At 38.4% G+C, this 17896-nt stretch overlaps 1 protein-coding gene across 12 annotated transcripts in view; it reads left to right on the plus strand.

The window, feature by feature from the left end:
* Positions 1-17896, plus strand: part of SIPA1L1 (signal induced proliferation associated 1 like 1) — a 373251-nt gene that overhangs the window by 203261 nt on the left and 152094 nt on the right. For 2 of the 12 annotated variants that reach the window (XM_032621344.1, XM_032621335.1), the window contains one exon: positions 10601-10656. The exons of the other annotated variants lie outside the window; for them this stretch is intronic. The gene's annotated coding sequence lies outside the window, so the exon portion shown is untranslated. The remainder of the gene's footprint in view (positions 1-10600; positions 10657-17896) is intronic. 12 annotated transcript variants of the gene reach the window in all.

Here is a 17896-nt window from a genome sequence, read left to right on the forward strand (position 1 = left end):
ATGACCATATAGAGAGCCTTGCTTTTCTAAAGATGAACCTTTAAAGATTTACCTTTTCTGTTAATTTTCTGGAGACATTATGGGCAATAGATTATAAGGAGACTGCAGAGAACTCCCCACCGAGACATGTGGGGAGCTCCAACATGTTTGAAGGTAGATTTCTATTCTGAGAGAAGGTACGTCAAGAGCCTCAGTGAACCAATCATTCCCCATGCTTTCATTTAACCAAGTAATCAGAAGTGTCGTGGATGGCTGGTGAAAGCTGCGGATGAGGTCATGTAGGTGATTTCCTTGTGAAGGTTTAGTTTGTGAATTCAGATGATCTAAGTCACCTCTCTGTTGAATTTTCTGAAGCATTTTGAATGCATGCAAACTAGCAGCAGACATAAATATTTCATTTTTCTATTCAATCTTAACTGCAACTTTACTTTTTGTAGAGAAAGGCATAGTAAGACAAAAAAGTTTTTATCGTTTTTTTTAAATAATATACACCATTTATAGTTTATTTTTCCCCATGGCAATGGACTCCCCCATGAAAAATTTTATACCAACATTTAAAACATTATAAAAGGTTCAAGGTTTTATCAAATAGGGCAGTAATGATCTTATAGAAATATCTGTGTGAAATACTGTGACCTTTTAATTTACGTGATGGGTAAACATAGAGTAATAAAGAGATTTTTTTTTTTTTTAACCAAAGGATTTGGACCTAGTTGCTGATTCATCTCTAGAACACTTTGAATCTGATTCATCTTTACAAACAGAATAAAGAGTTTTCTGCACTTTTTCCTACCAAATGTAAAAGTAATTTTGAATTTCCAAAAGCAAGTTTTCCAACTGTTGAAAAAACAAGAAGCCAACTCCCATTTAAAGTGGGAAAACTATGTAAATTTATTTTTTGTGTGAAGATTCACTTCATTTTCCTGAGCCAGATTTGATGTGGAGAACTTTTTCTTGAATAGTCATTAAAATATGAGCTGAGAGAATGAGACTTCTTCATTAAAACCCAAAATTTATACTTCATATGTACGATTTTAAAATGTTTTTTAGTGGACTCGTTTCTATAGGAACTAAATTTAGAGATGCATCTTAAACATCCTCTTGTCATCTCCTATTTATTAATTTGTTTCTTCATCCCTTATTCTACTTACAACCTCTTGTTTAAATATCTTTGATCAAAATATTGTCTACTTTTGGTAAAAATTAAATAACAAGTATTCGTGAATAAAAATCACATTTACCTATTCAGATTTATTTGCTGTATATGTTAGGAATGTGATCAGCTTCAGACATTAGAAACCCAGTCTAGTGACTTAAGCAAATGGAAAGAAGCAGCCCCAGAAGTCAACACTCCAGGGCTGGTGCATGTGCTGCTCAGGAATGCCACGAGGGACCTTGGATTTTGCCCTTCATTTCCTTGGTATCTTCCCTCAGGCTGGCCTTGGCAGTGCAAGGTACCATTGCTCTTCCAAGCTTTCTGTACTCCAAGAGGAAGAAGGGGGAGGCAGAAGGTGGCAGGCCAAGGGCTTGCTAGCCCAGTCTGTTGCTTTTTGTCAAGAGAGCTTAAGTTACCCAGCAAGTCGCATGCTGCAGACACCTGCTTCCTTCTCATTGGTCAGAGCTACATTAGGTAGTTACCCCTAGACCAGTCACTGGCCAAGGCCAAGGGGCATGAGAGTCCATGACTGCTATGGAGAATTCCTGATTTCTCCCCTGGGGTAGGGGAAAGAGTACCTGCCAAGGTGCTCCATGACTACCCGAACAAATTGAGAATCTCCTGTTTGGGAAGAATTGGGAGGGAGAAATATGGGGTAGGTAATGGATAGTGTCTGCCTGCCACACCAGCTGGAATGAGTACAGTATGTACCACATGAGTTTAGAAGCCCTGTGCATCCTCAGTTCCCTCAGCTCCTCAGATTTCCTGGAATAAATTACAGTTTTTTTTTTCAAAAATTTATTTCAATTATTCTTATTTGGTCATAGCCCATCATTTTCATGAATGACTTAGATGTTAGAACAGCAAATGCTGTGTTTTAGAGTCTTCCTTAATATTATGTTGAGAAAAATGGGAATTTAGTCATAATACTCTAAAATTGGATTTTGGAATTAATTTGAAGAATTTGTACTTTTTTTTTTTTTTTTTAATATTAGAGTAATCTACAGGGCTCAGCTGTGGAATAGCATTTTTTTTTTTTAATTTTTATTTATTTACTTTTGGCTGTGTTGGGTCTTCGTTTCTGTGCGAGGGCTTTCTCTAGTTGTGGCAAGCAGGGGCCACTCTTCATCGCGGTGCGCGGGCCTCTCACTATCGCGGCCTCTCGTGTTGCGGAGCACAGGCTCCAGACGCGCAGGCTCAGTAGTTGTGGCTCACGGGCCTAGTTGCTCCGCGGCATGTGGGATCTTCCCAGACCAGGGTTCGAACCCGTGTCCCCCGCATCGGCAGGCAGACTCTCAACCACTGCGCCATCAGGGAAGCCCAGAATTTGTACTTTTTGAACTTCTTCTCAGTAGCCATCTAGAAGATTAATTTTGTTTTATGTATGAGTAAAATACCTTGAAGGTGATTCATTTTTAAAATGCACGGATAGTGATCATTTATATGTATATGTGTTTTCTTCCTTTTAAGCTTAACATTGCATTATAAAATGTTTCCCATGTAGTGTATGCCGTTTTAAAAAATTGGTGTCTTAATTTACTTAACCATTTTCCAGTTACACATTTGGTTTACTTCCATTTTGTGCTGCTGTTAAAAATGCTGAAATTTATATCTTTATTTATATGGATTAATTTTTTTTTTTTTTTTTTTTTTTTTTATGCGTTACGCGGGCCTCTCACTGTTGTGGCCTCTCCCGTTGCGGAGGACAGGCTCCGGACGCGCAGGCTCAGCGGCCATGGCTCACGGGCCCAGCCGCTCCGCGGCATGTGGGATCTTCCCAGACCGGGGCACGAACCCGTGTCCCCTGCATCGGCAGGCGGACTCCCAACCACTGCGCCACCAGGGAAGCCCTGGATTAATTTTTAATGTTATAGATTATTTTTTTAGAACCCTCACATTTTAATGGCTTTTAGAAGCATTTAGCTAATTGCATCCCAGTAGCATTGTACTAGAGAATCAGTGTGACCTTTTTTTAAGGTAGCAAGGTGAAACATTTTCTTTCGTATTTCTTTCTCTTGTGAGCCAGCTCTTCCTGTTCTTTTCCAGTTTATTACTTTTCTAAATAACACAATACAGTTTTTACATTGTAAAATGATACATTCTCACTATACAACATTTGTTAGCCATAGTTTTCACTTCACAAAGAACAAGTTTATTAATATTTTCTTGAACAATTTGTGTAAGCTCTTTATGTAAGTAATTATATATTTTATTCCTAATATATATGCTATTGATTTTTCTCAATCTGTGTGCCCGATAATGTACTAGACCCTGGGAACACTATTGTCAGTATAACAGCTATCATGTCCATGATATCAGAAAATATAATTGTACTTTGTCTCATTTTTTTCTAATATTTCTGTCATTTCATTTTAGGTCATAGAGAATTATCTAATCTTTAATAATAATCCGTTGTTTTCCTTTTTGGTTGTTTGAAATACGTACCAAAAATAGAAACCATTCTTATAGAAATTTGTATAGAACTTTAAATGCCTACCTTGTATCTATTAAGTGATCTTTTGCTTTTGTTCTCATTTAAGTTATTTATGTGGAATACTAATTGTATTGCCTAAAATTTCATTTGTATCTGCTGATAACTTATGTAAAGTTATTATTATAGTGCTTGGCAAATAATAATCTCTCAATATGTAAAATACAATAGTTTAGTTTTCTTAAATATCTTGAGTGTTGAGACTGAAACCCTATTTAACTTAGGTTTAATTGGATTGGATAACCTGCTGGTTTTTCCTTCATGTTTTGTTTATTATGTGTGTTTCTTCATATACATGCAGAACACACTGTAATTTCTTAGTTTAATTAAGAAATTAAAATTTCTTCAAGTTGGAAAGAACTACCAGCAATTTCTGTATCTCCTATATTTGGGATGTATTTTATTGATAATTTTTCATTTCTTCTTTAGTTTTATCGGTCTTTTCTAGTATTCTACTTAGGCTATCGTGTTTTTAATAGGAAATCATTCATGTCCTTGTTTATCTTTCATTTTCAGATTTTTAAAAATATTCTCTGGTTTATATATCTAATCTCCAATTTTTTTCTAAGATAGTGTGATTTCTGGGGATATGAAGATTTTATTGTTTTTATCAAAGAATTATGTTTGAGATATATTTATTTATTCTACTAGTATGTTTATTAAATTTTACTTTTTTCTTTTTTATTAACATTTTTCTGTACTTTTCTGAGGTTTTAAGTTGAATTCTCAGTTTATAGTTTATATTAAAAGCCACATATTTACCTCAGTGTATGATTTTGGCTTAATCCACTAGGTGAGAAAGTTTGCTGTTCTATTTTTCAGGATTGTAAATGACTTCTTGTGTTTCAATATGCTCATACACGTAGTTGTTTTGTTTTTATTGAACGCTCCTAAAAATTAAACTTTGATCCAAGAATATAGACTGTGTATTAAAAAAAATAACATTTTAGGGCTTCCCTGGTGGCGCAGTGGTTGAGAGTCCGCCTGCCGATGCAGGGGACGCGGGTTCATGCCCCGGAAAGATCCCACAGGCCACGGAGCGGCTGGGCCCGTGAGCCATGGCCGCTGAGCCTGCGCGTCCGGAGCCTGTGCTCCGCCACGGGAGAGGCCACAACAGTGAGAGGCCCGCATACTGCGCAAAAAAAAAAAAAAAATACATTTTAGGTTTTTAAAATACTTTATGTTTGCTCAGTTTTTATATACATACCATGGACAATTGACTAGAAAGTTGATCCCATTTTTAGGGTATAGAGATCACTATAACTTTTATTGGTTTCATTAATTTCATTCTTTGTTTTCTTTTGTCATTACTGTGTTTGTGCTCTGGGTCTGTATGACACTGTGATTGCCTTGCTCCCTTTCCTCCTTCTGCTGAGGCAGGAATGTCCACTTCTCAATTCATTTGTCCCCTGACTGTTTTTTAGAACTGAGACTCCCAGCATTTTTCCCTTTCCTGCTTTATTACCCTTTGTAGCATTTCGCAGCATGTCAAAAATAAATTTTATTTGTTTGTTTACTTATTTATTTATAGTCAGTCTTTCTCCCTAGAATGTAACTTCAAGAAAGGCAGAGAATTTTGTCACTTTTATTCAGTGCCTGGGTGCCAAGAATAATACCTGGTGTACTGTAGACACGCTGTTAATAATTTGTCTCATTAATAACTAAATGTGATTATTTTCAGCTGATTTCTCCTTCTATGTCTCAGTTTTTGCCTTGATATCATTTGTTAGTACTTGACATAAAATATCATATTTTATTACAAATGTTTCTTTTCTTATTTTTGGCCGTGCTGTACAATTTGTGGAATCTTAGTTCCCTGACCAGGGATTGAACCTGCACCCTCGGCAGTGAAAGCTCGCAGTCCTAACCATTGGACCGCCACGGAATTACCTACGAATATTTCTTTTACCATAACATCTAGCTTGATATTTTTCTTTTAATCTTGACACCCAATAATATTGCTTCCTCTGTTTTTTTAAAAATACAGTTTTATTACTATCTCCTTACATATTTTTTCTGTCTTTTGGTTTATACATCTTTAGAGTAAGATGTTGGATTTTGTTTTTTTGTTGTATTAACAACTGAGGTTCTTTCAGTAAGTTGAGGTAATTAGCTTTTGCTTTCAGACATATATTACTAAGTTTTCTTTTTTTTTTCAAATCTGTGAACCTGTGTGATGGTTTTAAAGCTGTGAATCCTTAAGCATTATAATCAGTTCTTTCTGACGTGTTGATCATGATTTGTTTCCTTTTGTATCCTTATAAGGTTTGGAGTGTAATCCCTGGACAAAACTATTTCTTGTGACCTGTTTATATATCACATCCACATTCTTAATCCCATTGTTACTATTCTTTATGCTTCCATAGTGTGTTTTGATTCATTTCTCTCTGCAATAGCACATGTTCCTTTTTTACTCAACTACTCTCTCTAAGCTGTGCATCCAGTTCCATCCTATTTTACCCTCCAGATTCAGCTCAACTGTTTTCTCTGTGAAGCCTTCCCTAACTCCCCAGCAGATCTTAGGTATTTGTCTTGTATCCTCTTACTGCACTCCGTGTACATTTCTAGTCACTTTCTTGTAATTGTGATTTTCAGTCTCTTGACATAGTGCTCAATAAATATTGCTGCCTATATTCTTTTCTTCCCTTCTTCTTCCTTAATACTATTTTCTTTTATAACTTATAATGTAGTTGTACATTTTTCTTCTCTATACTGCAGACCCACTTTTCTTTGGTTTCACATGAATACATGATTTAATTTTTTGAGGTTTTAAAAAAATACACAGAGGCCTGCTTTGTTTTAGCATGTAGTCCACACAGAAATATCAGCAATATTTCTTCACCTTTCTTATTGTCATCAATTCTTGTCCTTAGTTTTTCTGTCCTCTTCCTCACCCCTTTCTCTACTCAATGTAGCTGTTTACTTTAACTCTAAAATAAGTACTAGTTACTTTTACAGGTTTTTATCAGTGCTTTAACATGCTTTAATTCCTCAGTTAAAGGTATCTTTTTTGTTTCCTTTCATCCCCTGAATCATGCCCTCCATTTCTCACTGTAGAAAGAGTACTTGGATTTCACATCAGCAAATTGGCAAAAATGAAACGTTGTTGGATGGAATGTGGAGAAATGGACCCTCTCATGGAGAACATTGATTCTTTTCTACTTGTTGATAATTTCTCTTTTGGAGTTTCTACTTGGAAATTTTCATATTTATTCTGTTGTCTTTCACTTTCACAGTAACCCTAATGTCTTTCATTTTTATTTTTCTCACAGTTTTCCTTTCCTTTTATTTCTCAGTTTTTGTTTCACTTGTACCACACAACTTTCTCAGTTGGGTCAGGATGTTATTTTTGTCTGTTTTCTTATTAACTCGCTAGGCATCAGGGATCTAGTCTTACAGGAGACTTTTTGAAGTCATTTCCTATATGTGCTCTTAATTATAGAGATACTGAATTTGGTTTTGGGAAGGTGATGGGTAGGCCTGCCTTATGGTTTTACTGAAGGTTCCATCATTCATTCATTTTCAGGTTCCATCATTCATTCATTTTGTAACCAAGTCCAAATTAACAGCATTTTTAAAAAGCTCTTGAAAGTATAATCCGTCTCTTTTTCCTCCTAAAATCATACCATAGGGAATACAAGAACACACTCCAAAGTGGACTTCTCCCCATTGGCTTTAGTGAATATGGTGGACTGCAGGGAGTAGAGCCATTTGGGTGGCTAGCTGGCAAGGCCTTTATTGTATCCCAAATAAATTCCCACATGTGGTTAAGACTTATTCCTCCTTTAAATATTCTGGCATATTTTCATGACTTTCTAACTGATCTGCCAGTTACAAAGTCATGTTTACTTTTAATAAAAATTAAAATACTGTCATTTTACTTTTAATAAAAATTATATAGAGTGTATTTTCTTGCATAGTACTTCCAAAGTCGTATGTGTTTTTTTTGAAAACTACTGTGTAACAAATATTTATAAAGAAGAAAATCCTTCCTCCTAAAAAATCAACTATTTTCATTTTCTCAAAGTCCCTGTGCTTCTGCAGGTATATAAATATGTTTACAAAGTAGAATGTAGCCTTTTTTTTTTAACTTAACATTACATTTTAAAATTAAGCCATGCTAACTACTAGCCAACTTGATAAGGCAACAAAAGGAAAAAGTTGTTTTGCAAATGATATGATTGTCTAACTAAAAACATTAAAAAGAACCATTAAGCTGATATTAATGCTAATAAGGGTTCAGTAAGATTACTGGATATGAAATATACAAAAAAATCAGTGATATTTTTTTAGTACACTAGCAGCAGTTTATTAGAAAATGTGATTACATAAATGATCCTAGTCAGAATAAGAAAATATTAAAATGTACCTCATAATAAGTATAACGGTATACAACGACCAATTTCTCATTAGTTTATGAATTTGATGCAATTCAAAAATAGAACAAAGCAACAAAGGCAAGAGAGTTTGCCATGAAACATGGCAGAATACTAAAATTAATTGAAGAAGTAGACTTAATGTGGTCAGTAGGATTTATTATAATGCTGTGATATTTGAATTGTTGCTGCATTGGCATACGGATAGAGAATAGACCATTCAAACAGAAGAGAGACTATAAAAAGAGACCTTCTTGGTGTGGGAACTTGTTTTTGGCCTGTATTACAAATTCGTATGGAAAAAGCAGGCTATTCAAAAAGCAATGGTGGGACAGTGTGGTAAAAATTAAAATTATATTCCTGTAAATAAATTCTGAATGAATTAAAGACATGCATTTTAAAGAGAGACATTTAAACTCTTAAAATATAGGAAAACGTCTGTATAATATTAGAGATTGGGAGAATTTTTTTTTGAACAAGATACAAAAAGCCCAAACTATAAAAGAGAGGAGAGATAAATTTGACTATGTTAAAAATTTTAAATGCGTGTATAAGAAGTTATACCTTAAACAAAGGTAAAAGACAACCTATAGAATATTCAGACACATGTCTAATGGAAGATTAATGTCCATAGTATATAATGAAATCCTACAAATCAGTAACAAAGAAAACAGGGACCTAGTAGAAAAATGGACAAAACAGAAGTAGATAAGACCAATAAATGAATTAAAATTCTCACTGATTATCAGGTAAATGCCAGTAGAAGCAACAAAGTAACATTTTATGCGATCCTGATAATTTAAAGTCAAAAATGTGGCAGCAAATGTTGTTTTATATGTGACTGTTGGATTGTAAAATTGTTACAACCGCTTTGGAGTGTAGTTTGATAGTATCCAATAATGTTGAAGAACGCTCCAACTCAAGGTTTCAGCACTTCCCGTTATAGAGTCCTCTAGAGAGACTGACTGACCCATGTTCACAAAGAAGGTGTGAAAGGAATGGCTATTCTGTCTTTGTAATAGCAAAGAACTGGAAATAACCTAGATTTCAAGCAACAAACCCAAGTATATACACGGAATGTAAAGCATACAGAGGTTATCATAAAGGATCTGTATCTTTCTGTATCACCATGAATAAATCTAGAAGACAGTTTTGTGTGAAAAAAACAAAGTTGGGAAAGGATGTGTTCCCAATGATACTGTTTAGATTTCATAAATATACAAATACTTGTGGGAAGGGTGCCTGGCATCTTCAGGAGAGAAGTTTCTCTGAAGAGGCTGAGAGAAGAATGGGGTTAGAAGTTGATATTTTCTCTATATTTATAACATTTTATTTCTTTGTGATCTGAAGCAAATCTGGCAGAACACTGACATTTATTAAATCCAGATGAGGGGTACTACGTATCTCTAAGTTTTTGCATGTTTCAAATATTTCATAATTGAAAGTTTTCAGTTCAGACTAATAACATTGCAGTCCCCAGTTAAACACGCCAGATTGAACACATGCTGCAGTTTTTTCTTCCCCTCCCAAACCCTACGCCAGTGTTACTAAAGGAATAGAAAAAGATGCAAATATGCAAGGTCGAATATGAAGAAAAGAAATAGGAGCAGATTAGCATTTTCAACACTGTTTTGGTCAGCAGAGAGAGATGGATGTATTGTAACTAATTTAGTGATGAGGAGAGAGCTGCATGTGAAGGCCTTTACAGAGAAATTCTAGAAAATTTTGACCCTATACAGTCCAAGAGTTGGAGGCCCCAAGTAGCTGGGAAGATAGCACTGAGAGGTTGGTCGTAGGTACACAGTCGGGTCCCTTCCCAAACCGGTGTAATTGCAAAGGCTCTGGAAGCAGGGAGGAATTATTTGAAACATTTTTGGCTGAGCTTGGTTCCCAGAATGCTGGAAGCCAGGCAGGAAATGGAACCATTCTTCTCTAGAGAAAGTGAAGTGTATTCTAAAAATGACCTCTGAGTACTAGCATTTTTGGGTCCCCAGTATAGGGGGAAAACTGTCAGTCTGATTTCAGCAGGAAAGGAATTTATGGAAATAGTGTTTAGTGACTTGCTGAATCACTGGAAAGGCTGTAGAACTAGGTTTGGAAAATAGGCAAGAACAAGGGAGGCCAGCTGGCCAAGACAGCACTCAGGTCACTCAAGAAAGCCGGCATGGTGCTGCCCCTGAGCACGGGTTGTCCAGTTTTGCATTGTCACCACCAGCACTTTTTTTTTTTATAAATTTATTTTTATTTATTTTCGGCTGTGTTGGGTCTTCCTTGTCGCGTGTGGGCTTTCTCTAGTTGCGGCGAGTGGGGGCTACCCTTCATTGAGGTGCATGGGCTTTTCATTGCAGTGGCTTCTCTTGTTGTGGCGCATGGGCTTAGTTGCTCTGCAGCATGTGGGATCTTCCCGGACCAGGGCTTGAACCCGTGTCCCCTGCATTGGCAGGCAGAGTCTTAACCACTGTGCCACCAGGGAAGTCCCACCACCAGCATTTAAATGAGGGAGCTACTACACCGTCGCTATTGCTGATGCCACCAGCTTCCATGTAAATGTATTTGCTTCCTCCTTGCTCTTTCCAGATGCTGCCTTTCAGTTCAGAGTTCAGGATGTGCACATCTCATTGGCTGAGGAGCAGGTAATGTCTGTGCCCTATTTGTAAGAATAGCTGGTTAATTGACAGTGTGGCCCTTTTAGGCTTCTATTGTAGAAGGCAGGTTCTGTATAAGGCAAAGAATTTCCCCAGATATATGAAGGGACTACACAGATGCTAGGCAGTGATGATTATATTTCCCCCTATGTCCAGTTTCCCCAGGTAAACCAATGGGTCCCCACCCAGTCCCCTTCAGGAAAGTCTACTTAGTAGTCACCAGGCCCTGCCCCCACCCAGGTACTAAATGTAAAAGGATGGCCAGTGATAGCAGACATATGAGAAAAAGCCTTCCGTGTGAGAAGGACAGTGCACACAACAAATGGAAGAAAAGTAAATTGAGAAATTTACTTTTTCATTTCATTTCATTCATTTTCATTGAATATGAAAAGAACACTTTTAGGACTTCCCTGGTGGTCCAGAGGTTAAGGCTCTGCACTCCCAGTGCAGGGGGCCCAGGTTCGAACCCTGGTCAGGGAACCAGATCCTGCATGCCACAACTAAGAGCCTGCATGCTGCAACTAAAGAGCCTACATGCCACAACTAAAGATTCTGCATGTGGCAACAAAGATCCCGCGTGCTGCAACTAAGACCCAGCGCAGCCAAATAATTAAAAAAAAAAAAAAAATGAAAGTAGTATTAAAAAAATAAGAACACTTTCAAATTAGTTTAATAATAGCAGGGATAAGAAAATATCATAGTGATGAAATAAGAACAGATTTTTTTTTTTTTTAATGGAAGAAACAGAGGACACAAAATTTTCTCAAAATTGAGTTCAAGAATAAATAGGGGGCTTCCCTGGTGGCGCAGTGGTTGAGAGTCCACCTGCCAATGCAGGGGAAACGGGTTCGTGCCCCGGTCTGGGAGGATCCCAGATGCCGCGGAGCGGCTGGGCCCGTGAGCCATGGCCGCTGAGCCTGAGCGTCCGGAGCCTGTGCTCTGCAACGGGAGAGGCCACAACAGTGAGAGGCCCGTGTACCAAAAAAAAAAAGTAGGAAAAATTAAATAGTCTGGTTGGAAAATGAAGGTCAAAGATTTTCCCAAGTACCTAAATGAAAAAGAAGTGGGGGGTGTGAGAGAAGAGATAAGAAACTATTGAGGGAGTACAGTATCCAATAAATAAAACATTTACAAAATGAAAGAAAAAAGAAAGAAAAGGAAATATCAAAACAAGTAATGAAATAACATTTCACTTAACTGAAAGAGGTATGTTTTTATGTTGAAAAGGCCTATTGGGTGTCCAATACAAGGACTATAAAAAGACTCACACAGAGGCCACTCCAGTATTGAAAAGATGATCCTAAAAAATTACTGGAAAAGAACTTGTATAAAAGATCAGGAATCAGAATATCATTGGACCTTTCAATTCCAACAGTAGAAGCTAGAAGTTAATGAAATAATACCTTAAAAATTCTGATGGTAAATGTCTTACTACCTAGAGGTTTATACCCAGCCAAACCATCAGTCAGATTAAGGCTAGATGTGCCAAGACTCAAAACTTTAACACCTAGGTGCTTTTCTTAGGCAGTTGCTGAATGAGGATAGTGGTCCATTAAAATGAGGGAATAAACTAAGAAAGAGAAAGATAATGAGATCTGGGAAGCATGGCATTCATCCCAGGAGAGGAGGGAAGGAAATGTCAGGATGATGATGGTGATGATGTCTTTCTGGAGGTGCCTGTGCAGTAGACCTGGAGATCAGCAGGGCTGGATTGGAGCATGAAGATGGAGAGAAGTCTCCGGGAGAGAGAAATGGAATGGGTACCTGTTACTTTTGACCATGTGAGAAACAGGAATGAGAAAAGTGTTTTTGTTTGTTTGTTTGTTTGCTTCTCTTGTTGAATTTAGAAGGAATTAAGGGTAGGTATATAGAAACTAAGCAATTGTAAAGAAGCAGTTATTAACTCCAGGAAAAATAAAAGTAAGCAACTGAGCAAATATAGCCGTAGTAATATAAATCCTGATGTATATATATGTGATATGACTGTGACATACACATATACATCTATCCATGCATAGTTACATAAAATAGGGCAAGGGAAGTGGGGAGACACTTACTGGAAGCATGCTTACTTCTCATCTTCCAAAACAGAACTTCAACAGAGAATATCTAAGATTGATAAATCAAGAAATAGCACATAAGCATGTTATTTAGGAACATGGAAATACTGGAGGAAACAGTGCTATGAATTGGAAGTGATTGCTCCTGGGAATGGAGAAGATGAAATAAAGCACTACTGTTTGGTTTTGTTTTTTCCTTAAATGCCTGAAGGTACTATTTGCTTTAACGAGTGTATGCATTACTTTGGTAAAAAAAACTAAGCTATATAAATAGCAGAGTAATGAGTATCTTTGTACCACAGGTTTTCCTTCTTAAAGATGGTAAAAATCACTTCTCAATGTTTCTTGTACCACTTGTTTTCCTGTTCAGATGTAGTTGACATTCTCTATTAAAGGCTAAGGATCATAAAGTTAAATAAGGTGCAGTCCCTGGCCTGAAACACTTGTGGCTTAGTGGGTGGTGTATCAGGAGACTTTAAAAAATCAGGATGTTCTTTATGATTGCCTTTTGGGGACTAAGAATGTGGGGGGAGTGTTGGGGACTGTAAGAGAAGGAGTGGATGCCCATAGCTCACAGGAATGGGAAATTCACGGAGCTTGCTGAAGGAACGATGATAAGAGAGGGCTGGTGGAAGTGTGAGGACACCTGGGGCTCAGCAGAGGAAAATCCCTTCTGCTGCTGGACAGCCATCCATTTGCAAATGTTGAAAGAGAGGATACGGGGCCCAACAGTATGAATATTTTCTGGTTTACCCACCTTTTTTTTTTTTTTCCTGAAGCGGTTCTACCAGTTTCCATTGCTTCTACCCACACAAGGATGTCTGTTTTAACTGTAGCACCATTAACAGTGGGAGGACTGACATCCCTAGAATTTTTCCTATAGGTATAAAATGATGCAGTGTTGTTTTGATTTATATGTTTTTTGTTGCTTATCACACCCGTGATTGTTGTAACACTAGTTAGGCTTTTTCTTGCATTTGTGCTCTGTTGAAACTTTTTTTTTTTTTTTACTCCAACATATCCATTCTTTTAAACCTATTTTAACGAAAGTTTCATCAGAAAAATTTCAAAATCAGTTATTTTGTCAGAAAACTTCAAACTGACCGTCCCTTGCTTTTTATTCCCAGCACAGCTGGTGTTAGAAGGTAATAATGCAAAGTGAAATCATTTTCTTGAAAGTGGAGAATCCCTCTCTTGTTTTTTAATCACCATAAATTACCTGCAGTCCTCTCAAGGGATGCTGTAAAAAAGGTAACGTGTCAGGGGATGGGGCGGAGTGTGGACAAACTTCCTGGAAGAGGCAATACCCAAATGCAGTCTTGAAGGAAAAGAAAGAGTTCAGCAGTAGAAAGAGGGACGGGTAGGATTAAGCACAGAGAAGGAGGGAAGAGAATTGTGTGAGGTTTTCAGCAGAAGTTGCCACCTGGTTTCTCCTGAGGCTCCAGAGTGCATTCAAGGTGCATTCAAGTACTTGCAGCTGGTTCCCCTTTCCCTTTTCCTGGAGCTTCAGGTACAGAGAGTGCAGAGAGGCATGCTGTTAACCAGGGAGATGCATCATGCATTTGGGAAATTCTCTTGCCTTGAGAGCAGAGGGAAGTTATTGTGAGGTTTCGAGCAAGAGAGTGTAAGTGTTGTGCTTGCCTGCGTGCACTTTATAGAAACACCTGCATAGGCAAAGTGATCACGTTTTAAAGCGACTGATAATGCAAACAGGACTACATTTTAAGATCAAACTTACTATGTCCAGTTAGGGGATTTATTTCACTTTGCCACAAAAATGAAAAGGGTGACCAAGAAACAAAAGAAGACTTCCTGCCACAAGGTCTTATCTTTGAACACTTGGTCAGTTTGCATTTTACTTAACTTTTTTTCCCCTAGTTTGTAAATGAACATTTAAGTGATAATAGATTTGTAAGATCTCATTTAGAAATCAGAGGTTTGTTTTTTGTTTTTTTTAAGCAGAGGTCTTCTTAGAAGCCCATATGATTTAAATTTATTTATTTATGGCTGTGTTGGGTCTTCGTTTCTGTGCGAGGGTTTTCTCTAGTTGTGGCAAGCGGGGGCCACTCTTCATCGCAGTGTGCGGGCGTCTCTTATTGCGGAGCACAGGCTCCAGATGCCCAGGCTCAGTAATTGTGGCTCACGGGCCCAGTTGCTCCACGGCATGTGGGATCTTCCCAGACCAGGGCTCGAACCCGTGTCCCCTGCATTAGGCAGGCAGATTCTCAACCACTGTGCCACCAGGGAAGCCCGAAATCAGAGGTTTTTAAGTTTGAAGGCATAGATAAAAATAACTTCATTTGAAGGTTATAGTGTTTATGTACATTTGTATATGTACATAATTAGTAAAAGAAAACTAAAATTTTTATATAATTAGTAACAAATTTACATAGTAAAAAAAAAAACCTTGGAGGGTTGTGGTGTGCATTGACTTAAAGTTCTTTCATTTGCTTTTGTCTCAATTTTTGTTGACAAGTTGCCAGAAACATTTGTACAGGGCTCCTGTTTTCAGAACAAGGATAAGTATATAAAAGATTCAAAATGTGTCAGTTGTGAAGTGTTTCATCGAGTGCTTTATGTCAGGTTGACACTGGAGGTCCCCTGCCTCTCCTGAACATAAATAGATTGTTTCACGCTTCATCACCCACCCTCCACCTTCCTTTTCTTTTTTTTTTCTGGTTCTGTAAGCACTGGAGTCAAGTCTCTTCAGATGTGAGCTGTTCCCTGCACTGCATCCTTTCCCTCCCTCCTTCTTATTCAGTGCCTGTCTTATTGTGTTTGTGCTCCCCACCCCCTGCAGAGTCTGGAAGAATTCATGAACCAGTGGGGGGGGGCTACCATTGGGGTTGGGATTGGGATATCTTGAAGGAAAGATGTATTTTTCACTTTTTTAGCACCATTTCAGTTTTTTTTTTTTAAACAAAGTGTATTCATTTTTAAAAAACAACTGAAAAAGGGGGCAGCAAAGTGGAGACTTCGTATGGGAGAAAAATTATTTGAGGGTAAAAGATAAAAATTATTTTGACCATTATTAATTTGATGGCAGTGATTTTTAATTTCTGTTTTCAGTTGTCTCTGCCGCCTGTGCTGTACTAACCTCCCCTCCTTCCCTTTTCCTGTGAATGTGTTTATTTATTTTGCTAGGATTCTTTTTTTTTTTTTTTGCGGTACATGGGCCTCTCACTGTTGTGGCCTCTCCCATTGCGGAGCACAGGCTCCGGACACGCAGGCTCAGTGGCCATGGCTCACGGGCCCAGCCACTCCGCGGCATGTGGGATCTTCCCGGACCGGGGCACAAACCCGGGTCCCCTGCATCGGCAGGCGGACTCTCAACCACTGTGCCACCAGGGAAGCCCCTTGCTAGGATTCTTAACAGTAGATTCTGTTGTGCGTTAGTTATCTCATGTGGTGGTGCCTTATCCAGTTCTGATTCACTTCTTGTTGCTCTTTTAAGAGATTTTCTCATTATTATGGCTATTTTTCATGTACTTTGATGATGAGTGGACTGAAGAGAGGAGGGTCAAACCGCTCTTATTTTTCACTCACGACTGTTGTGAAGACTCCTTAAGAGAGAACAATGAAGCTGAAATCTATATTAAATTTCAGTGATGGTGACTTTTTTTGACATGTCTCCCTCAACACAGTTTTTATGAGATAACCATAATTACTTTTTAGATTACAGTATAAATTCTATCAATGTATCAGTTAATTTCTAGTTCATCTTAGCTGGAACCGCATGGCTTTTGTTGCAAAGGATTCCATTTCAAGGATACTGAGCTTAGGTGCTTTGAGGGTAAGGATTGGATGGATCTCTGTCCTCCAGAACCTAAAATCTAATTGAGGAGGAAAGGCCCCAACCACGTGTAGAGTTAATTTCAGAAAGTAGGAGAAGGAGAGGCATTTTATGGAGGGTGGGTCCTCCGGTGCCAGGAACATGGCTTAGGGATCAGACCCAGCAGTGAGCCAGTCTCTTCTGAGTGGCAGGGTCGTAATACAAACTGCGGGGGATGATACCTGCCTGCAGGTTGATGTGGGGAGTAAAGGAGGTAGTTAGTGCACAGTAGGTGGTACAAGATGGATGCTCAGACTGTAGTTACGGCTGGTGACAGCAGATTGTTGAAAAAGCATGTTCTTGAAGGACAGCCTGGTGAAGCAGACAGGGTAGGAGTCAGGGAATGAGGAAGTCTGGCTTCACATGTGGGCTCAGCCCCGGCCGTTTAACCTTGGTGGACTTAACGGTGGCCCTGAGACACACCCCATGGGGAAAATGAAGGGATCAGACAAGGTATTCATTCTGATAACTCACAGTTTTAAAATTCTGAATGTAAGGTCAAGGGGGACACCCTCAATTCCGGTTCAGTCATTGTGGAGCCTTAGGAAAAGGTGCTGGTTTGTGGAGGGCAGACTATTCCCTGCTGTTACAGGAAGAAGGAAGGCTTTTAGGGGTGGGTGCCACTTAATTCTGAGCTCCAGGCCTGAGTCACACAATAATGGGGTTGCAATTGAGGGGCCTCTCACGAAAGACAAGTGACATGACCACTGCAGCATTTTCAGGAAGTTAATTATCAATATTTTTCCCCACTGGGTGTAGAGATTCATGTCTGGATTGGGCTTCAGAAGTGGTACTCAGGCTACAAATGGAGGCCTTTTCTCTTTTATAATGTATTTTCAAAATAGTTCTTCTGCCATTAATCCTCTAACTGCTCTCCCAGTATTTATTGAGAGAGCCCTCCACACAGTGAGCGCTTTGTCAGACAGTGTGCTTATTACCTCTCCAAAGGGGAGATACTCACCTCGCACCGTGCTTGTGAGGGCTGAGAGGATGCACAGGGTCAGAGAGTGGAAAGCATGGCGGAGTCCCACATTCTCCGAGCTCTGTGGGGAGAGAGTTTATCCTCAGAAGTAAGAATACAGTGGAAGAGACAAATAACCCATCTGCAATCTGTATTTAAGGAAACACTAAGGCAATGTGGAATGATTTTATGTTTTAATTTTTTCCTTTTAAGCTCTTGGTTCTTGGGTGGTATTTTAAAAGCTGCTATATGAAATATGGTTACTGTTGATATCAGTCGTGATTAATAATGTTTAGGATATTAGCGTGTCGTGTAGAAGGAACTTTCTGTTCACCTGTTGATCTTATTGATGTGGCTTTCTACTCTTCCTAAGCC

This window comes from Phocoena sinus, chromosome 2 (assembly GCF_008692025.1).
Source record: "Phocoena sinus isolate mPhoSin1 chromosome 2, mPhoSin1.pri, whole genome shotgun sequence".
NCBI lineage: Eukaryota > Metazoa > Chordata > Mammalia > Artiodactyla > Phocoenidae > Phocoena > Phocoena sinus.